Source organism: Lactuca serriola, chromosome 1 (assembly GCF_051521515.1).
Source record: "Lactuca serriola cultivar US96UC23 chromosome 1, Lser_US96UC23_V15, whole genome shotgun sequence".
Classification (NCBI taxonomy): domain Eukaryota; kingdom Viridiplantae; phylum Streptophyta; class Magnoliopsida; order Asterales; family Asteraceae; genus Lactuca; species Lactuca serriola.
The window spans coordinates 43112273-43133611 of NC_136408.1; positions in this window are offsets into that span (position 1 = coordinate 43112273).

Below are 21339 nucleotides of genomic sequence, written 5' to 3' on the forward strand. Positions count from 1 at the left end.
TTTGTGACTTTAATTAAGGGAATGTGTTAGAGCTTCTCTAACCATTTTAATACCTAAGAAGAGTTGAGGTAATTTGTGCTTATGAATTGCTATAGCCAAGTTAAACCAATTCACAAGTGTTAGTCCATTTAGTCTAATGATAAGTCAACAATGTCATCCATGTGGTGTACCCAAAATCAACCAATTTCACTTCATTGAATTTAATCAAATCTTTTTTCTTGTTTACTTGTCATATTTACATTCTAGCTAGTTTTAACTTTGTCAACCAATCAAAAAGAACTAACCCCCCCCCCCCTTCTATTTTACTTTTATTTTTGTTTTACAAGTACTTGAACAAGTGATTTACATAGAGATTTAAATTGAACCAATCTCCGTGGATACGGTCCCTTTACCACTATACACTATTCTAGTGTGTAATATTTAGGGTATTTATTTTGTTGGCCTCGACAACCACTAGTCAGCTGGGCAGGATCAAGTAAAGAAACATTCCTCAACATCAGGAAACCATCTCATGCAAATGATCGGATCCTGAATCCCATCAAACACCGGGGGATTTTTATTGTAAAAGTCTCGGGACTGGAAGGCTCTTTCTCTCCTCCCATCCAATCCCCGCAGCAGCGACGATTGTGGTAGCTGCAGCAGCAACAGCCTTTGGAAGTGCAACGTATCAATCATCAAAGAACTCTATCATGGCGGTCTTGATAGACCCAAACAAATCCCTGACATGAACCTCAGTCATCATTGGCCTATCTTGGCCACTCACTCCTGCTCCTAATCTGGATCCCCTCGTGAACACCATACTGCAATAAACCAAAAAGTATCAAATAAAGCGCAATTCATACCATAGGACCTATTTCAAATAATGAAACCCTAGGGTTGTGACTTCTCTGCTATGCGTACGGGTCCTGTTCTTACAGTAGTACGGGCTCATACTACCTTCCACACCTACCCGCATTTTTGTTAGAGGATCATCATAACATCCTTAATAGCACCCACTAGCATATGCATACATCCTATTCTCACTCCCTAGAGAAAGGCTAGACATTATTCAACTGGCCGACTACTCTCATACAAACTCATTCATGAAACTTCCACCAATCCTGCAGCACTCATGGTTGCTAATCATACATAACACTAGATCCTATAGACAATTAAATACCTGATTCTACCCTAAGCCCTTCATCAAACAAGAAAAAAAACAAGGATAAACCAAACATTCTCATGATATAGAATCTTAGTTGTATACAACTATGATGCATACACAAAGCAGTTACAGTAATGATGTCAATTTCACACTAGAAATAACCCTAGGCTATCAGGCATTATATGTCAGGCAATTCTATTATGCAATTTCTGAAGATCCCTAACATATCAATAACATGTTGTTCTAACATAACATAACATCAAATAACGGTGTGGGTAACTTCAGGTATACTTTCTTGCTCTGGTTGACCGTACACATTGCATACTTCCTGGTTACTTTTGAAAACAATTTTTGAAAATCAGTTTAAAAACTTTTGCAGTTCTCTAGTTTGAGTCTGGACTCACACGAATTTTCATCCAATTCTCTAAAACCAAGACTTTGATACCAACTTGTAACACTCCAAACATCATATAAATTAAATTTTATAAAAACCAACCATGAATCAACATTGTTTACAAAAAGAGTCATTGTTTCAAAAACATTATTTCAAATCAGTGTTTTCCCAAGACCCAGAAACATAAAAACATGAAGTTGTGTAAGATCATGCCTTCTCCTTCCCACAATCCTAAAAATTACCTGAAACCATAAACTAAAATTATAACCCAAAGCTTAGTGAGTTCCCCCAGGGTACCAACACACCACAACAGACAAGCATATAATATGAACATCCAGCCTGACTGGACCACCTCATAAGGCCTACAACCTAATTGGACCGCTCTACAAGCCTTCTTCATCATGGACCGCCCTACATCCTATACAAACCGATCCACGGGCTAACGACCTGACTAGACCGCCACGTTCGGCCTACAACCTATTCGGTCATCCCAGCGTGTCTTGGCCTACAACACATAGCAGGACCGCCTCAACTAAACACAACATGTTGACATATACAACAAACAACATAAATACAAAACCAAAAAATACAGATAATCATGTAGATCCACCGAATAGCTACAACTATCATATCACTATCCTGACCAGGATAAATAATCTAGTGGGTCGGATGTAGCACCTGGTTCCTGGTACGTAAAATTTATCTAAGTATTTCACATTTTTAGCCTTGGACTCGGCGAGTTGGAGGCTCGACTCGCCGAGTAGGGACGGGATCCGGAACACGTTTAAGTTGGCGACTCGGCGAGTCCATATTCTGGACTCGGCGAGTCACCGCTGTATGATGAAACCCTAAATTTCAAGGGTTTGCACCCTATTTAAACCCCTTTTTCCGCCCCAAGCTCGCCCCCATTCACCCTCAGAGCTCTATACCTCGTTCAAGCTTTGTTCCTTGTGGGTTTGAAGCAATTGGTGTGTTTTCTTGAAGTTTTTGAGTGGGAAGGAGAGTAGATCAAGAAGAAGAAGAGGAGGTCAGGCATCTTTGAGCTATCTTAGTGTGTTCCCTAAGGTATAACTCGATTTCCCCTCTGTTTTCATGCTTATAGTCCCTTTTAGCTCTATGGAAGTCCTTCTTGAACAATTTCCAATCTTGTGTATGAGGTTTCGTAATAGGCTAATTAACCTTTAGATCTAGGCATGGTTGAGCTCCAGGAGCTCAGATCTACTGCCTTTTTGGAACCATATTGCATGAAAGCCCTAGATCTACCCTTTTGGTGCATTTTGAACCCTAAAACCCTCATGGTTGTCTATTTGCACGTAAAGTTGGAAACTTTACGTGTTAATCAAGCCCTAGGATCACAGATCTATGTATGGCATGAGATGGATTCAAGTAAAATCGACCATATAGTAATTGCATGGTAACGACTCGGCGATTCGAGTCGCGAGTCCTCGAGTTTTCCCCTTTTTTCGTTATGCCGAGTAAGAGTAGCGAGTCCTGGGTGGACTCGGTGAGTTGGAAGCCGAACTCATCCATGAAGGAACTCGGCGAGTCAATGCCCTGACTCGGCGAGTTCTAGGCAATCTTCTTGCCCCAAGAACAGACTCGGCGAGCTGTTCATACAACTCGGCGAGTCTCAGCATAGAGTGTTCTTCGGATGAAGACGAACTCGACGAGTTGTTCATACAACTCGGCGAGTAGGATGAAGGACGTTTGGACAACAGTTTAGAAGGAAAATTCGTCGAGTCTATGCCAAACTCGACGAGTAGAGACGGGATTAAGGTTATTCCAATGGACAAGGACTCGACGAGTTGGCGAGCCAACTCGGCGAGTCGGCTCAACTGGAAGTTGACTTTGACTTTGATTTTTGGCTTGGTTAGGGGTAAATGGTCATTTTACCCTGAAGTTGATTAGCAATATTTGACTGAGTGTTTTGTGGGAATTATAGCCGGAGGATTTCCGGGGCAGCAGCAGCAGAAGACAGTCAGTTCCCACGCAGATCAGCAGCTACTTTGAGGGGAGTTACCTTCCAGTAGCGGTGGGTCTAAGGCCACAATGTCGGCCCACCAGTAGGAGACGTATGATAGATGATTGTCTCTGTGATATCATCTAGGTTTTCTACTACCTAATATGTTATATGCTAGCATGATATGTTATATGTGATAGTAGTAGAGTTCGGTTGTGAGGACCGGAGGGTAGTCAGACACCCCAGATACGTATGACAGTATGTGATGTTATGTTTATATGCTAGCATGATCTGTTATATGAGTTAGAGGTAGTAGGAGGGGAGTAGTCCCCGAGTTCAGTTGTTAGGACCGAAGGGTAGTTCAGACACCCCAGATATGTCTGATAATATGTTATGTTATGATATGTGATAGCAGTAGTAGTAAGGGGGTGAAATAGTCCCCGAGGTTCGGTCGTTAGGACTGAAGGGTAGTCAGCACCCCAGAATGGCTTGACATGGGTAGTCAGCACCCCAGAATGGCTTGACACGGGTAGGACGGCACCCCAGAATGGCCGCATGGGTAGGTCGGCACCCCAGAAAGGCCGTACCGGGTAGGTCGGGCGCCCCAGAAATGCCTGGCAGTATGTATGATATGTGATTATATGGTATGTGGTACGATGGGGGAACTCACTAAGCTTCGTGCTTACAGTTTTCAATTTTGGTTTCAGGTACCTCTTCTTCGAAGGGGAAGGAGCTGGCGGGGTAGCGACACATCACATACACACCTTGTATTCCGCACTATGAGATCTTCCTGGGGATATGTACTCTGACATTGTTATGATTTATAAAATGGTTTCCAGACACGCAACATCTTTTATGAAATGATATGATCAGTGAATGTTTTAATTCTAATGGTTTGCAAAGTATATGTTTTAAAAATGAAATTTTTGGCTCGTATTTTTGGGATGTTACATCGGCATTCGTGCCTTCGACCCACAAGTATTGTAATTATATCCTTCGGAGTACGCCATGCGTACGTGGTGTACACTGATTGTACTAGGGCGCGCCCTAGTATGCTGGGCGTATATGAGTGTATGTTGGGCGTATTTTCTAGTGATGGAAACCCTAATTTTTAGGGTGTGTCTCATATTTAAGCACTCTTATGGCATTATTTCACACACCTTAACTGCTTCCATCCCTCTCTTACGTATTTGTAAACCTAGAACCACCTTGAGGAGCCTTTTTCAAGCTTAGAAGTATGTTTTTGGTACCTTAGAAGAAGAAGGAAGGAAGGAAGACAAGTTCATCTTGAAGGAGTGGAACACTTGGATATGGGATTTCTACTTTATTTACAACCATTCTAAGGTAAAAAGCTTGCAACTTGATCCCTTTATCTCATAGATCGACTTTTAGTTGTATTTATGGAGCTTTTAGGTCCCAAAATCTTATATCTTGATTACGGCATGTTCTTGACCTTTGAGTTGTCCTTTCAGACCCTAGTAGTGGTCTTAAGTCCTAAAAATGGGTTCCAAATGGTTAGTTTTGCTTTATGCATCTTTTAGAATGTCATAATGGAATAAGACCTTGTGTTAAGCACTTATTGTACATGCTACGTCATAAGTTGGAGACTTTATGACTCCGAAGAGTATTTTAGCCATGAATCTGAAGTTTAGACGTAAAAGCGTAAGCCATTAAGCTCTTAATGGGATTTGGGACTTGCGAGGGTTCGCCCCACGTACTCGAAGTACACCTCCTATACGAGGTCAAACACCCCGATGGTGGTCAACCTGCAAGGCTTTGTGTACGCCTAACGTACCTCCATAGTACGGCCCACGTATACACCCTGAGTCGATCTGATCGAGTTGACTCGACTGGGTTCACTTAGTTGACTCAGTGGGTTTGACCAGTTGAATTTGACTTTGACCAAGTTTGTATTAAGGGTATTTTGGGATTTTGATGGATATCGGTCATTCAGTTGGAGTAGGTGTTGGTTCGAGAGCTGATATTCGGAGTTGGAACCTCATCATCTTTTGTCAAGTTCGCATGGTAAGGCACCAAGGCCGGCCCATTGGATTGTTATCCTGATTTATCACATGTTGGTATGTTGTGGTGATATGTTAGATCTATATCCAGTTATATTGGATGATGTTAAGCTTAGTGATCTGTAAGATCTGCCTGATTGTCTGTTGACTGGTTATATGTTTATCTTTTGCATATGTCGACATAGTGTTGTTGGGTTGAGACTGTACTGCTTTGTGCTACCAGTCAACAAACTCGGTAATGTTTAGATCGATATGTTGTTATGTTATGGTATGTATGGGTATGTGTTGGTTATTGGATTGAGGCGAATCAACTGCGACTTACGTTGATGTGAGTAGGCCATCAAATGAATGCACTAAGTTACTTGATATAAAGTTTAAATAACCTTAAAGTGAAGGATTCGACCCTATTCTGCAGCTTTCGTTTGAGTCTAACCATTGTAGTATTGGGTCCATTAGTCAAAAAATTATTTAATTTATGTTGCAGGTAATAGTATTCATGAAGTGGTTGGCTGACATTGATTGGAGTTCTTCAGCAGCTGATGGCAGGGGAGGTGGGGAATCCTATGAGAGCCTAGGAAGTGTTTTAGTATGATTGTTTCGTTGTGAGCAGGAATCAGGAGTATTTTAATGAGTAGGTTTTGATGGAACAAAGATGATCCTTGAGGAAAGTAAGGATATGTGTGGAAGGTAGTATTGGGATCGTACTAATAGAAGCACAGGATCCATACTCGAAACAAGGAAAGTTTCGGGGATTCTAAGGACTGGTCGGGAGAGACAACATGGTTTGATACCATGAATCACGACAGTAGCTCCGTATCTGTCGATCTTTGGTTATGGTTGCTCAGGCATGATTCAAATATGATGCCTCAAATGGTTCATAAACACCATGAACAAAGGAGGACTTGATAGAGAGGCTACTTTGCACACAAAATCGTTTATCACTCTTCTTAGAATGCATGGGGCCGGTTTGGTGACTATGGGGTCCTTTTATAGTGTGGCAAAGTCTAGGGTTACATCCATGCAAACCCTAATTCACATGACCCTTTATATTACTTAGGCTCCATGGGTTAAACCTCCATGGACTATCCATGGACTATTGGCCCATACTATAAGAAGCATTGATTTACTTAATTAGTCCTTGTATATTTAATTAGTCTCTTTTGATCACTAAATTAATTCCGAATTAATTATTGATCAATACTAATTAAATAATATGATTTCTATATTAGAACTTATAATATATTAATAAATCACAAATTACCTCTTCTCAAAAGTCCATCCTATCAAATTGCTCTAGTGAAGGCAACTAAAATGGACCATGCTACTATCGGGTCAAGTACATACCAATTATAGTTATGGGCTTAGACACCTAATTCAACACAGGTTTGGCGACATTATGGCATCGTAGGAGTACGTAGGTGGATTGATGTATTATGGATGCTTTGTGATATGATTAAGGGTCTATATTCTTGGGTTTTAGCTGGTCAGGCCCGGATTGGCAGTTGGGATTGCAGGCTAGGATGGTATGTTTTGTCTTATGATCTTTCAAGGAACCCTTAGTGTTACGTGGTCATGATCGGAAACTTTAATAGGTCTTCAGCTGAAACTCAAGATTTTCTTAGGATTTGCTTGATCCTTATCTGGAAGATCATCCTGAGTGTGTTATGCATTTTAGGGTCAGGAATGGTTGTACGTGGTTGATCCGGTTTGAGTTATGGTTTAGTTTCAACACCAGTATGTGGTAGTTGAAACCCTAAGTAGGGGACAACTGGGTATTCTGCTTAAAGGATCATCGATCTATTCAGATTCGTGGTATTGAGGAATGGGTTTTAGGGATTTGCGGTGTGAGTATGTGGGATCTCGGTTTAGGGTTTGTCCAAGGAATGGGTATATAGTAGGTGGTGATTGTATGCATGTGTTTGGGAGACACATGGGTTGTCATTCAGCAAGAAGTGGGTGGTGATGGAGCTTGTTGCAGCTATTGGTTCTGTTGGATTAATGTCTTAGTCCATAACTATTTTGGTATGTACTTGACCCGATGGTGCATGGTCCTTTTGGGTTGCCTTCACCAAAGCAACTTGATAGGATGAATTATGAAGAGAAAGGATTAATTATGATTTATTAATATATTATGAGAATAATATATTAAAGGAGAAATCATATTATTTAATTAATATTAGTCAAGAATTAATTAATAATTAATTTTGTGGCTAAAAGAGATTAATTAAACTTAAGGGACTGGAACTGTAATTATAAGATAATTGCATTTGGGCTATGGATCACCTTGGAATAATAGGTTGGACGAATTCTACGGGGAAATCCATTAGAAATTGTCCAAGGGATATTCTAAAAGGGTCCATGGGCTGCTTAGGGCTTAAGCAGTCAAATTAGGGTTTCCTAGTTGAAAACCCTAATAGCCTACATGTATATATAGTACCCTTAAGCCCCCAAAAACGTGGCCAAGAGTTACACTAGGATTTCTACACGTTTTGGGCAGCCTCCTCTCTCCTTATTCTTCATCCTCTTGCTCTTGGTGTTTATGAGCCATTAGAGGAGTGACAATTGTGACTCTAAGCTTTCTAAAGTCATTACAAGGAGGATTTGAGATTGTTATTGCTACATAAAAATCAAGGTAAGATCTAAACCCATTCTTATGTTAATATGATTAATTGTATGCTAGAACTAGGGTTTAAAGTCTTGGATGAATTGCATGTACAATAGAGAAACCTAGATCCAAGCATTAGGGTTTGCATGAGCACATAGGATGTTCCTATGGCTAAAACCCATCAGGTTCCTCTTAGGAGTACCAATTAATATATGAGGAGCCATTGGGATTACTCAGGTTGAGAATTGGTGGCGGATGGAAATTGTCAGACGGTGGTTCTTACTTCTAATTATATTCTAGCTTGGAGTGACATCCCCAATTTCACGGCCAGAAAAGAACGATTTGTTTATGCTTTGTTTTTAAAATCAGGGTAATCTTTTACAGAAAACAGTTGCGGAATTTGTTCCTAAAACAAAATATGAATTTATCAAAGCATTTCTTTAAAGAAATGTATTTTCATTATATAACAAAATCTTGGGATGTCATGTTCAACACAGACCAAAAGCATAAACAGAACAAAATAGACCTTACAACAGTTATTCATAACTATTGGCCTATAATCCAAAATCTCTCGTTATGTCAGCCAACTTATGCTCTCGTGCCATAACCTGTAATACAAAGAAAACTGAGTGGGTCAGGCTTGGGAGCCTGGTGAGCATATAGGGTTTTCATTCCACAATGTTACATATATATATATATATATATATATATATATATATATATATATGGGAGCCTAGTGAGCATATAGGGTTTTCATCCCACAATGTTATATCATATATATATATATATATATATATATATATATATATATATGAACTCACAAACTTATATAATTGCACCATATAAAAGCAACTCTTATCCCACCCCATTGATCCTCACAATGACACGATCTAAACTCTCGTATCTAAAACCTTCCTCTTTACCTGATCCATACTCACAAATCTAAAACTAATCTCTTCACCTGATCCATACTCCCGGATCTAAAACAAATCTCTTCACCTGATCCATACTCCCGGATCTAAAACTAATCTCTTCACCTGATCCATACTCCCGGATCTAAAACTAATCTCCTGATTTGATCCATACTCCCAGATCAATAACTGTGCCCAATCCATACTCCCAGACTAGGGACAATTAACTTAGTCTAAATCCATACTCCCGGACTAATAACAAGTTTATCTCTTTACCTGATCCATACTCCCGGATCTAAAACTAACCTCTTGATCTCATTATCCAACTCATCTTTTATCATACACCAACTATCTCATCTACCCATGTTCTACCCAACATATTTGTAGATATAAAATACATATACAGTTTAACTCATTTAAAACTATATAAAACATCCCTTCCACACTCATCTAAAATAAACAACAATATATAAACACATAACACATATTTCATAGCAAATACTTCATATTTATGTGTTAGAAGAGAGTGACTACACACTCACCCAAAACATATACTTAATACCTTCAAACAATACTTGTATTAAAATCGTGTTTATGAAAGGGACTATACACTCACTTGATAAGACGATGATCTGACAGCACCTCGTCTATTAAAATAATCTTTTCCGATAAAACCGAGATGTTTTCTCCAAAACCAGGCTTTATGTGGGCATAGTTTCGGCTCGAAAACTTTACTTCTCCGAATCTTCGGGGCTTCGGGACTTGCTTCAGGTCTCGGGATGATACCGGGGCTTCAGGGGTATAATTTGCATGTAGATCGATGAAATAAGGGTGAGAGAGAAGAGATTTAGCAACCACAAACGGCTTCCCTTTGTGTTCTATTTATAGGGTGAAGTCTGCCGCGAACGCAGGGTGATCCCCAAACGAACGCAGGGCGTTCCCTTCGAATGCGGTGCGTAGGAACGGGGTTCCGATCCTATCCCTTATCCGTTGAGTCAGCATCGACGTGGCCAGTCCGGAGCCAAGCACTAAACGCGGGGCGTTCCCACTTTGGGATGCGTGCCTCCATTTTCGACGTTCTTTATATCCACGTGTAGGTGAGATTATGCTCTACAACTTTCGTTTAGACTCTGTCGGCTAATTTGACTTTATTTTTATTATATTATTTTTAGTCGGCTGGGACAGGAAGACTTCGTTAGAAATTCATAAATTCTTCATCCGACGTCCATTTTCGTCTGCTTTTCACCGTTGGACTACTATCGACGAGATCTTCGATTCTCGTTTAGATTGTTTCGGCCAAAACTCACTCGATCTCAAATCCGAACTTCAAGCTACATACCGCTAAGTCGAAACTTAGAAAAATCATAACTTCCTCATACGAAGTCAGATTTGGACGTTCTTTTGATGCACACTCTAGGTTTAACGAACTATACAACATTCATTTATAACGCTAAGGCTAAAAATCATTTTATTGTAAATTCACTTTTTATGTCACACAACATCGTGCCGGTTCTGTTGCGAAACATTGACAGGTCATAACGTCTTCTTTATAACTCGAGTTTAGTCATTCTTTATATATCCGAAATCCTTGTCACGACCACTACAGCTTAGTTAAGATTATTCATTCTAAATAATCTTCTACCAAAAAGTCATTTTTGATGCTTATCGTCTCTAAATTGACTAGCCCTGATCTACGGGCGTTACACTTGGGCAGAAATTGATCAGGGAATCAGTTTCTGAATTTTGTACATTCATCTCCACGAGGGTTTTGATTCATTAGATTTAATGGCAATGTGTCCTCGATTATTGGTCTCATCGTTTGTCTTTCAACAAAGGTTCTCTGAAAGTTTCAAGTCGTGACAACGGAAGTTCAATGGGTGTGTCAACTTATCATCAAGTTTAGTATGTTTTATGTCCCTTTGGTCTTTGGTTATGCTCACCCTCAATGGTGGTGTGGAATTTTGGTTCATACCAGGCTTGGGTTAAGTGGCATTCAAGATCATTTTAGAAGTCTTCTCGAGTTGGTTGCGTATTGGTAAAACATGTTTAGTCTCAATCAGGTATGGAATCTTGTTTTGATCGATCATGAGGATGTTTTCTATTATTGTTTGAGGCTTTTTCTTCGTTGGAACTTTGGTATTTCTACTCTTTCGGACGAGGTTATGGGTTCCTTAAGGATGTGTATTGTAGTAATTCATTGTGTATATGTGGGATGGACAAGATAGCATTGGGGTTTGGTTCAAATTATGTGCATGGTTCTTTTGGGCGATAGCCTTTGAATTGGATCAAGGGTGCAACCGTTGTCCTATTCTCGGGTCGTGGCGACAATGATTTCGTCGGGCTCTACATTGGTAGCAGCTAGTTCAATGAAAGGAATTGGGCGTGGTATAGTTATGGCTTTGTTGTGCGGTTAGTGTTGAGGGGGACGTTGTTTAGGTCCCTACAAGGCGGTGGAAAGAGTTTGAGAGTCTTTTGGCCGTGATATGGGTCGTGAGTTCCAGTTATAGGTTGTGGGCTCAACGATCTTGATTGATTCATTTCTTCTAATTATGGTACTTTCGGTTTTGTTGCATTGATGGAAGTCAGGAGGCTCATAAATCATCGGGTTTAAATAAAGTGGACAATTAAAGGTTGTTGGATGTATGGGTCGTATATCAGAAAGTCTTTTCGTAATGGTTGCGTTATAACTCCCGTTTGTTCGCAAGCTGTTTTAGGGGTTGATCAACAAGATTGGGAATCGGTTATGAAGTCTCAGATCAAAAGTTCTTTGTTGATGTCTTGGGTGTGTGTTGCCAGATGGGGGTACACCTGAGTTGTTAAGGATTGGAGGTAAATGTGGAATTCTTGGAATTCTCATCTCTGCTCATAGGAACGGTGGTTGGAATGGCATGTCAAGGAGTCACGTTTTACTTAAAGGCTCTTAGAGTATCTTATGGATTTGGGGATTAGTGGGAAATTCGTGATTTATGTGTTTGGGTTCTTTTCACGCATAGTTGGTAGTGATCATTCTCTCTAGAAAGGGGCTAATTCGATGAATGGGTAAATGTCAGTCATGGATTGGGTTTCCGGTCTCGAGAAGCATATTGTTAGAATTGATTCGGTGTTGTAGCCTTGAGAGCCCCCGACTTTGTGGATCTCTTTAGCCATTCGGTCATAGCCATGCGGTTATGGAATATCTTGGCATTGTCTGTGCCTCTATTCAGTGGTTATCTAGTTGGGGATCGTGTTTGGAGCAGCCCTGTTTTCGGTTGGAAGGTTCAACAGTAGAGGATGGTCAAGGGTCCTGAATCCTCAGTGGATTCAACAAGGTAAGTTAGGATCAGAAGGGTTCCATATGGTTCGGATTATGAAGAATATCGTATCATCTGCGTTCTGAGGTGGTTGTGCTTGCTTAAGAATCAGTTGAGGTAGTGGATTTCCGAATGTGTAAAGGTGGTGGTGGTTTCTCCAGTAATGAAAGTTAGCAAGTCAAAGATGGTATTGAGCTGACTTTTAGTTCGAATCGGGTCCTGGGGAAGGACTGTCTGAGTGACCCGAGGTGGAGATGTGGAATTACTACCCTGGGTTAGTCGTTGCAGCAAACTTCGAGGATGAAGTCTAATTCAAGTGGGGGAGAATTGTAATATCTGGTTTTGAACTACTTCCATTTTTGATCATTATATTGAGATGTATTGCGTTTTGGTCCCTAAGTTCAAGAACATATGCAAAAGGGAGCCTTAATGGCATTATGGTAATTTGAGGCTTCGGAGTACGCCATGCGTACGTGGTGTATGTTGAGCGTACTTGCTAATTGAGGAAACCCTAACTTTTAGGGTTTGGCTGAGATTTAATTATCCTTATGCCCTGATTTTCGTTCACTTTATCAGCCTCCGCCCTCTCATTCATGGTTGTAACCCTAGTTCACCTTCAGAAGCCATTTATAGCCTAAAAGTGTGTGTTTGTGTGCTTAGAAGAAGAAGGAAGGAAGCCAAGATCATATTGGAAGAGTGAAGCACTTTGGATCTGGGACTTATTCTTCATTTGCAACCTTTCAAAGGTGTAAAGCTTGCAACTTGAACCCTTTATATCATTGATCTAGTTTTGGTTGTTTTATGGAGCTTTTTGGGTCCCAAAATGTTAGATCTTGAATATGGCATGCTCTTGACCTTTTAATTTGTCCCTTCATACCCTAGGAGGGGTCTTAAGTCATATAAATGGCTTCCAAGTGGTTAATTTTGCTTCATGTATCTTGTAGAATGTCTTAATGGAATAAGACCTTGTGTTAAGCACTTATTGGACAACATGCAAAGTTGTGTCAACATGCAAAGTTGTGTATGCACATCATACCTCCGGAGTACGCCCTGCATACGCGCCTTAAGTGGACTCATTCGATTCGACTTGACTGGTTTGACTTAGTTAACTTGGTTGGTTTGATCAGTTGACTTATAGACTTTGACCAAGTTTGACCTCAAGGGTATTTTGGTTGTGATTGGTCACTTGGATGGATAGGTGTTGGTTTGAGTTGAGATTCGGAGTCGAGACCTCATCAACTATGGATCAGATCGAGATGAGTTTTCCTCACTGTACTTGCAGGTCGAAGCCACTAAGGCCGACCCTTTGGATTTGGTATCCTGTTATGTATGTTATAATGTTGTAGTGATCTGTTAGATCGGTATCCTGATATATAGGATGATGTTATGCTTAATGATTCGTAAGATCTATCTGTTAACTAGTTATATGTTGGTTGTTGGTTGAGGTTTTACTGTTATGTGCGTGAGCCAACCGACTGGGGACATTCCAACCTAATGGTTGATTGGGCCCGAGAGTATTCCATCCCGAGGATGAAATGTGTCGTTGTATATTGGCATTCCAACCTGATGGTTGATTGAGCCTGGTATTCCAATATGATGGTTGATTGGACCCGATATGATAGTATGGTATGGTGAAAGTGGATTGCTTTGTGCACCAGTCAATAGGCATGGGGTATTCCAACCCGATGGTTGATTGGATCCGACATATTTGGTATTCCAACCCGATGGTTGATTGGACCAAACTGTTTATGATGCGAGGGTATTCCATCCCGAGGATGACTAGGCCCATCGTAGACATGCTTGATATTCCAGTCCGAGGCGGATTGGGCCAAGCATGAGTATTTGAGCATGCTTGTTTGTATATGTTATCTATTTGTGTGGTGGTATTTTGAGGGAAACTCACTAAGCTTCGTGCTTACAGTTTTGAGTTTATGGTTTCAGGTATTTCAGTGGACCGTGGCAAGGCGAAGGCGTGACCGTACACATCCTTGGATTTCGATTGATTTGATTTTGGGAGACTCTGATTTTAAATAACGTTTTGAATATAATGATTTTATAACACTTCTATTATTAAAAGGGTTGTTTTGGAAAATTTTAAATTTGTTGAATTTTTGGGGTGTTAGAGAACTTAAAAAGTATTTAAAAATGATAAAAAAAAAAAAAAGATAAAGTAATTATTAAAAGAAATTCTATCAAGAAAGAGATGTATGTGGACTTTTTGATTGGATCGTTGGAAGGAAGATCAACGCTTATACCATCTGACGTTTTAGTTTTTTGACGAACAAAAGAGAAACATGCATGTGTGGATCTAACAAAGTTTTCCATATTGTGGGTTTGAAGAGTGAAGTATTCACCACCATGTGACAGACTACTTTAAATTTTTTTCTCATTCAAAGTGGCACAAAAAAACATGCATAGAAAATCAATACACATTTAAACCTTTTACATTTTATACTTTCGGTTTCCGTACGCTAGATGTTGTGGAACTCATCAATAAAGTCTAACAGGTAATACATAGTAATTTTATTATCTCAAGATCTTAATTTTGTCATCAAAAAAGGGTTGGCGACCCAACATTTTGTCTATTTACCTGTTACACGTATGTAAAACTTTTATAATTTTTTAAAACCAAAAGAACATTTTAAAATGATACAAAATGCTAAATAAAAGTTAATACAAAAATAAAAACTTTTGAAAGATTAACCGTAAATTACATAATTTTATTGTAATAATGTAGTACTAAACATTGTGGCCCTTAAGATTCAACATACTCTCACGTCATTTGATTCCTTGGTAAAGACACATTATTTAAAATACTAAATTTATTTTGAAGTATACTTAACTAATTAAGTTTTTAGAAGATAAATATTTAACTTAATTTTAAATTTTTATTTTGAAGTACCTGAGTAAACCAATTCGTGCTTGTTTCTTTGATGCTTCTCACACGTGCATCGGACCGTTCTCATGCACCGTCAAACTCGTGCCGTGACCAATGTTGCACGTGCCTTTCCCCTTGATTCATGGCTCTTTTAAGTTATAACAATTTTTAAAGTTTATTTTATTTTATTCTGGAGTATTATTATTATTTTTTTTATGATCAATTCGTAATTTTTAATTGGATTATACATTTTGTTATTTAATTTCCCGGGTAAAAGTAAGTTTGATAACGAATCAAATTATATAACTTTCAGATATGATTCCGATTGATTGAGTTGGCCTGAACCAGTTTTGTCTAAGTTTTTTTAATTGAAGAAACTAATATGTGAAAATGTATTTTGGTATCTTTGTCCATGGATCAAGACAAAGCCGGCTACCGTTTCGGCCCCTCAAATTCCAAAGTGTTTTGTGTTTTTGTTATATTGGGTTATATATGTATACCTTATTCTTTTTCAGCCCAATGGACTAGCTCAATGCCCAATAACTAGATGAGAAACCGGTTGTGTTGTGTTGTGTTGTGTTGTGTAGGGTATGAATTTGTTAATAGTATATCAAATAAAAGTTTATTGATAAATTGTTTTGGTTGTTTGTAGTAGGCTTTGGGCTGGGGGCCACCGCCACCTCACATTCCTCTTCTTGCAAACCACAAAAACTTGGTGCCGATATATCCATATTAAACACGTAACTGCATAAATAAAATCATATTAATTACTAACATCAAAATGAAGCCATAATTTTATTATATTTGACAACCTAAAAGAATAAGTTAAGGTGCATCAAAATAAAAACCTTTTATGATTTTTGTCCATGCAATTACATGAGTATATGACAATCAGTAAGATTTAGATGTGGCTTGGCAAAATCTAAGTTTCAGAAAATAAAATGATATGCTAATACAAAACCATGTTATTAATGGGAATATGCGACTATAATTTAGCAAATTCTAGGTCATCCAGACTTAAGAAATAATCAATTGTGCATAAAAATAAAATCATTTGATTACTAATTTTGTAATGACTAATAAATATGAATATGTGATAAAAGAAATTAAATACAAGCAGATGTGTTTCAAGTTTTTAATCCACTTGATTTGTTTGGTATGTTGTTAGGTTTTATGTTGGTTTCCTTATTGATTGTGTATACCGATTGTCGAAATGCTTTCCAATATATAGTAATATAATTATATCAACTATTGTGTTTTTTGACATTGAGTTTGATAGGTTTTTGTTACCATAACAGAAAGAAATGCATGAGAAGAAAAGAGTGGACACCAAATACCTAGGTTCGTATATATAGAAAAATTGTACATTACTATTTTGTGCAATTTGAAACAGATACAAGTTGCTTGATTTTTCTGCTGTATGTACTTTTGATGTATATTATACCCTGAAAGTAAGTGAATCTTAAGTGTTATGAGTTGAAAAGTTAATACCTGTGGTTTTGGTTGAGTATGATAATTCTCTTTTTAGTGGCCATTTGGAGGCTTTGACGTTTTTGCCTTTGTTTGTTTCTTCTCACGTTGACATTCACCACACCAGCTAGTACATGTGCTTTCTCATCTCTCTAAACACAAAACTATAACAAAAAAAAATTATAAAAAAACATTATCGAATTCTGATTTTTTTTTTTTTTTTTTAAGAAAAAGGAAGTTGTATATGATAAATTGGTTGGACCAAGAGTATATTTTAACATAATTTGCAGAAATCAAGCAAAACAAAAACAAATAGAAAAATGAAGACAAAGACACATGTGAGAAAAAAACACAAGTGGATGCAAAAATTCACTAAGAGAAACATGTTAGAATAATTTAGAGATAAATCATTTATAACCTAGAAGAACAAATTTCTTTTAAAAGTACCAGAAAGAAGTATTACTGGATTTTGTATCTAATTCATAGTAATGTATGTGTATTTTGAAAAGGCGAAAAATATATAGTTTGTGGTACCCAAATTGATCTTAATAATCTCATTTCCAAAAGGTGTCGAACTGCAAGAATTGGTTAGCTTGAAGTAAAAGACACAAATGTATAGAAATACAAAACATGGTACGTGAAGGGTCTGACAATTACATGAAAAATCGTTGGAAATCCCACCTTGATGTATGAGTTGCATATTAGTCTAGATTATACCTTTGCCACCAAATTTGGAGTTTGAATTAGATAAGAAAATCATGGGAAGACTTTGAGCCTAATAACCGAAGAAGAATGAAACAATTGTGGGTAGGCTCTACTTTATAATCTTCCCCTGTAAAATTGTAAATGAATAAACCAGTCTGAATTGATTATTTGATAATATTCTTTATTTTATTTAATTTTTTGTAAAATTTTAGTTTTAATTTCCTTTTTTTCCTTTAGACTTACTAATGCCACATTATGTGAACATTTTATTACTCAAAACCAAAGTTTGTTATCATTCTTTGCAATTTGCCATTTCCATTTACTCGAAATAGTTGATACTTACATTTATTTTGTTCAGCTTGCAGTTAAAAATAACCCAAATTTATAGACAACAAAAACAGGAGAAGGATAATAGATAAACTGAAATGATCTTAGTCTTGATATCAGAACACCCAATACATATCATAAACAATCTTTTTGAGTTATTTATAAAAAAAATATTTACTTGTCATTGCAAATGAAGTTTAAATAGAAAAACATATTTTGAGACAAAAATGACAAAATAGATAATCTGTTATATGATCCTAAATTCTAATTTACTATGAATTCTATCAAGTTTTGAGAGAGAAAAAAAACCCATCATTTGTGGGATAAATTTAGTAGAAAAATTATGAAGATTAACAAAACTTACATATTGTTATAACAAAATGTCACACCCCCAAACCGGAACGGCGGAAACGTTTGGAGGCGGAGGACGTCATGTTTAGTATCACAACACATGTATCATAGTAATCAAAGTAACAAACAACCATCACATTAATATGAAAGTGTTTACAAAGTATGTGGTTCACATAAGATTGACTCCAAAAGTAAATAACAAAACAAGACATGAAGCTACTATACTTCATCTTTTGAATCCCAGCGCGCATACATGTCTACTAGTTTCCTGAGAATACAAGTTATTTTGAAAGAGTAGATCAACATTTAAGCTGGTGAGTTCATAAGTATTTAAGTGATGAAAAGTAAGTTGTAAGTTCTTTTAGAAAAGTTCGCATGTTCCTACAAAAAATCCTATATTTTCTGATATGATGATTTTAAATTAAAAATGACTCTACAATTCCTTCTCTGAGTACTAAATGGATACAAGTTATATACAATTTAGAGTAAACAGACAATCGATTGTGTGAATCTACCCTAAACCCACAACCAAACAAGGAACAAGGGATGAGGCGGAAGTCACACATCTCATTGTTTGTTGGATCTTCATTGCATATAACCCTGGTGTATTCATTTGGTACTTACGGAGTTAACTGTAAAAGTTCTTTATATTTGATGAAAACATTCTTTAAGAATATCATATATTTCCTTTAGTAAAAATGGTAACCACAATAGTTCCTTCTATAATCACTTGGTTTATACAAGCTATATATAATCTAATATCGAACGGACAGTTAAATGGGTGAATCTGCCCTAAGCCCACAACCAAACAAGGAACAGGAAGTAAGGCGGAAAACACACATCCAACTGCCTATCGGATAATAATTACATATAACCCTGATGTATAAACTAAGGTATTATAGAATTAACCACTAAAGGTCCTTTAAGTTATACTGGTTTAATAGAATGAATTAAACCCTTTTACTGAGAAGTTTATAGTTTTTCCTACTAAATGTTCTATTTGAAAAATATGTTTTTGTACTAGAAAATGGTATATTTAAATTCTATTTTATGACCTGACCCATACCTGGTACTCCTTATGATTACTTGGTGTATGTAGAATATATATATATATATATATATATATATATATATATATATATATATATATAGCTAAGATTGGATTGATAGTAGACTGGGTGAATCTAGTCTAAGCCCACAACCAAACAAGGAACATGAAATGAAGCGGAAAGCACACATCCTACTGTCTGTCGGACCAGATTAATATATAACGCTAATGTATCTACCGAGGAATCATAAAGTTAGCATTATAGGCCCCGTTCTAACTGAATGTACTAAGACTCGATTGTACTGTTTGTCTTTTGTAAGTTTTCCCAAGTTTAAGACTATCTTTACTAGAAAATAGTTTGCATTACCTTTTATGTGAGAAGATCACTATATGAATGTAATGGGAAAAATGAAAGTATTCAGTAATGTTGTATAAAGTAACTACTGAACACTAATTGCCTTAAAACCAGTTTGTTAATTAAGGTTAAAATGTGATGTGGTTATAACTATACTGATTGACACGTGTTTAACATGACGACCTACTAGCGCCGAAGCTGATGTAACGTTTGTCACCCGTAGACCGGCAAGTCCTATTGTAGCTAGCAGCAAGGTGTGGGGTGTCAATCCTTTATAGATCTATACACAAACTCATGCTCTCCCTCGAGGAGACTCTGGTTACAAAACGCGACCTAACAAGTATATTGCTAAGACGTGAAGTAGTGGTTTCACATTATTGTTATCTTGTTATTGTTATCGTATGTTCCTTTTGTTCTTTTTATTATATGTTCCTCCCTGTTCTTGTTATTGTATGTTTTGAACTCCTAAACTATACCTATTATAGTTTACTAGTATGTTTGTTTTGAATTGTCTCTTATTTGTAGAAAAGACTCGATTATCTACTGAGTTATGCTCGTACTTTAAAAACGGAGTTTTATAAATGATAAAGTAACATAACTTAAAAATAGTTTTTGAAATGATTTTGATCACTTATAAAAGCATAAGAAATCCTTTAATGTGATGGTTATCACAGATAAACATTTACACAATATCATTGTGTTCAACTTGTATTCCCCCCCCCCCCCTAAAAAAAAGCATTTAAAACATTTAAAAGATTGATTATAGGGGTATGAACTTACTTGGTAAGAGTGACGATTTGATGTGAAACTAGGCTTTACGCGGGCAGTACTTCGACTGGAAAGAATGTTTTCTCGGGAACTTCAGGGTGTCGGAACTTGCGTCGGGGGTTAGGGGTGTTATCGGGGCTTTGAGGGGGTAAAAAGTGACTTGAGAGAGGATTCTAGAGTGAAAGAATGTGAGAAAAACCAAAAAATTTGGAGAATCTTGCATCATATTTATAGGGTTGGACTGAACCTCAGACACAAGGCATTCCTGCGAATAACATTGGGCATTTCGGAGCACAGGGCGCTCAACTCGTACACAGCGCGTTCTAGCAGCTCCTTGTGCGTCATTGCTTACCGATCTTCAGACTGGATAGGCGAAGTGACGAGGGGGCGACGTGGACAATCTGAGGCTCTTTATTGCGAACGCGGGGCGTTCCCTTCGAACCAGCCTCGAAGTGTGTGCCCAGATCTTTAAAAACATGTAACCTCCGCATACGAGCTCCGTTTTTTACGTTCTTTATATCCACGCGTATGTGAGATTATACCCTACAACTTTTGTTTAGACTCCATCGGCTAATTTTGACTTTATTTTTAATATTATATTTTTACAGGCCGGGACAGGAAAAATCCGTTAAAAATTCATAATTTCTTCATCCGACATTCGTTTTCGTCTGTCTTTTTATCGTTGTACTACTATTGACGAGATCTTCAATTCTCGTTTAGGTTGTGTCGGCTAAAAATCATTCGATCTCTATTTTGAGTTTTTAGTTGTCTACTGCTAAAGTGAAACTTAGAAAAATTATAACTTCCTCATACGAAGTCAGATTTGGAGGTTCTTTTTATGAATATTTACGGTTTAACGTATTCTACGACTTTCATTTAGATTGTTAAGGCTAAAAAGTATTTTATTGAAAACTCGTTTTTTACGCTAAACAACGTTTTGCCGGTTTTATCACGGATCTTCGCTTGATCATAACTTCTTCGTTATAATTCGGATTTTTGTGTTCTTTATGTTTTTGAAAACATTGATACGATATCTATCACTTAATACATTCCAATTGAGATTTTGAACATTTCATTTTTTTGATGTTATTCTTATTATTTCAAAAATAGGT